Source organism: Branchiostoma floridae, chromosome 5, assembly GCF_000003815.2.
Source record: "Branchiostoma floridae strain S238N-H82 chromosome 5, Bfl_VNyyK, whole genome shotgun sequence".
Lineage (NCBI taxonomy): Eukaryota > Metazoa > Chordata > Leptocardii > Amphioxiformes > Branchiostomatidae > Branchiostoma > Branchiostoma floridae.
This window is the reverse complement of record NC_049983.1, coordinates 10539864-10542580: the sequence shown is the minus strand read 5'-3', so window position 1 is coordinate 10542580 and position 2717 is coordinate 10539864. Positions and strand designations below refer to the sequence as shown.

The 2717-nt window shown below is 42.5% G+C and overlaps 1 protein-coding gene across 1 annotated transcript in view; it reads right to left on the bottom strand.

Moving 5' to 3' along the window:
• Positions 1-624, bottom strand: part of LOC118416082 (steroid 17-alpha-hydroxylase/17,20 lyase-like) — a gene marked incomplete in the record, with an annotated part of 10424 nt that extends 9800 nt beyond the window's left edge. The window contains 2 exon segments of the mRNA XM_035821140.1: positions 120-236; positions 403-624.
• Between the last annotated feature and the right edge of the window lie 2093 nt (positions 625-2717).

The following is a 2717-nucleotide window of genomic DNA, read 5'->3' as shown; positions in this document are numbered from 1 at the left end:
GGGCTAAATCGCAAGGGTCTGGAGCGAGCATCCATTCGGGGCTACTATAAAGTGACCTCAATTATGTCAATACGACAGCAATGTAGTTTTAAACCATACACGCTGGGAAAGACACCTACCCTTTTCGATAAGCACGGTGGGTCCTTTAATGTACCCGAGGTGTGGCTCTCTTCAAACACGGGACCTGCCTTTAGCGTCCTACCCTGGGGAAGGCCGGAGCTATGGATTTATTTCACCTGAGTGAAAGTGAAGAAAGTCGTGTAAATGTGCCTTTCCCAAGGGTCAAAATTAGTGGCACATCAATGGATTCTAACCCAGAACTTCTGGGATATGAGTCGAACACCCCACCGATTGCGCTATGTCACGTTATAAAGGAGTAAAAACAGTAACACAGTACGTTACCTGCAGTGTTGTTTACGAGTCCTCACGAAGGATCAAACCTGTAGAGTGGGGTCACGACAGGTCAAAGTTCAAGAAAACAAAGCCAGCCTCCTTTGCATGATCATGTACGAACTCCTCTAGGAACAGTTGCGCTCTAATAAAGTAATACCAAAGCAACACTGGCTCTTTTATATGCTACGTACATCCGAGTGGTTTCGACCGCTAGCGCGAAGCGAGTTTTGACCTCATATGATGGCGAGATATTTAGCATGGGGTCAACGACCGACAGGATGGGTTACGTCAGCTCAGAGTCAAATAGAGTGGTGTAACTCATCCTATAGGTCGTTGACAGGCCAATGCGATGCGAACGTCTATATTAACCACCTTTACATGTCGACAGCTCAAAGAAGAGAATGCAGAGAAAGTATACTTTGAAACGAAAGTTACGAAACTATAAAAGCTCCAAATTCTCTGTACGCGTCAACTTACAGTGACACCAACTTACACAAGGAGGGAAACATACACGTATGTATATGAACGAAGTGTATGCGTATCTGTGCGTTTTATATGGCGTAACGTCAGTTGTACCAGATGTTCGTGAATACACAAGACGTTTTAATTAGATGAAAACAATTATTTTTTAATAACAACAGATCATTGCCGATATCAAGTTCTGCAAACGACTGCGTTTGTAGTTTTCATCATTATGCACGTGAAAAACATAGCTTCATTGCAGTGGTATGTACCATTTGAAGTGCTGTATTTTCTCATAGAAAAAAAATATATATTAGGGGTAATAAAACCTGGAGATGTCATCCATATGCCCCCCAAAATCAAATCTAGAATTCTTTCATGTTCATTTATCAATATTCGCTACGGCTCCATTATTTCTTAATTCATTAATGAGAAAATAATATTTGTTGGAGATCGTTTGACATGTCAATGGCTGAGATGACCCTTGGCGTTACACGTATATAATATTATAAAAAGAAGAGAATTCAACGAAACATACAAAAATCAATGTAAAGGGCTTAGATTTAGCATCAATCAAGCCTATTATGATTATTACAGGTTCTTGTCCTAGGGCTAATTGCAGGTAACATGAAAGGGGACGGACAAATAGTGTAGACCAACGTAGCATGTATATACTTTAGTATACCGAAAACACAAAATGTGACATTGTCCAACAAGTGACCTTGGGAAAACGTATTGGTAGAATGCATCATTTTCGAGACAGTGAAAGAAGAGGTGAATAGAACCCTCAGTGCTGACTTTGATATGCAACAAAAACACCCTAATTCACATGTCGCCATAGCCGGATTTGGTCCGGGAGTGTGGGGACTTGCCGAGGAAAAAGAGGCGACGATAGTACAAACTGAATAACGGCAGCGTAATACACACGGTGGGTCCCAGCAGTTGGTTTCCCGGAGTGCGGAATATTTGTCGTCACTGGATTACCAGCTGAAGTTTCCTCATCACTGGACGAAACTAGTGACGATAAATATTCCGCACTCAAAGACTTTATCACTGGATACCGAGTGATGAGAAATTTACCCGTGACCTCGGTAGTTTGAGAGAGGAACCCGTGACTTCGGTAGTTTTACCCTTGGACATCATAGTCCTTCCTGGAAAACAGTCATTTTAACACAGACTACCTTTAATACTGGTAGTACGTACGTACGTGGGCCGCTCTATGTCCCAGTTCATGCAGTTGCATGTTCTCCGTCATGTCCTGTTTAGCAGCGACTCCTGGCGATTAGTTTTAGAACTGCACCGAGATTTTGCTCACCTTTGACCTATTACACATCAACATGGCGCACGCCGGTGGAAACCATGCTGCTGGATCTGAACCTTCCACATCCAACCAAACCTCAGCTTCAGCTCAGAATGCACAGGCAGAATTTTTTGACTATGAAAAGAGTGATGACGGAGCTCCCAAACGTGAGGATCTGGGCTATGATCTCTTCCACGGGAGGGACAAAACGTACCGGGAAAACATGACCTCTCCGTACGGGAAGTTCGAGAATCTGTTCGACACCTACCACCCAAGGTGTAAGACCAAGCTCACGGTTGCCCTGAAATCTAGTAAGTCTGTTTCTTTGTTTAAAGTCCAGAGTACGAACCTACGAGTGTTTGTAAATCCGTATACATGATTGCTTGTATTACCATATACGTTTTAGCGTCGTTTTGCATGATGTAACCTTCATGTCATGTCATCATTCATAGAAAATACGACTAAGTTAGATCCAGACTGTGTGGCGTGAGGAAATAGCTTAAGATATCAGTCATAACGTAGATATTGATGTAAGGATGAAAAACAGGGTTATAGAGAAAAG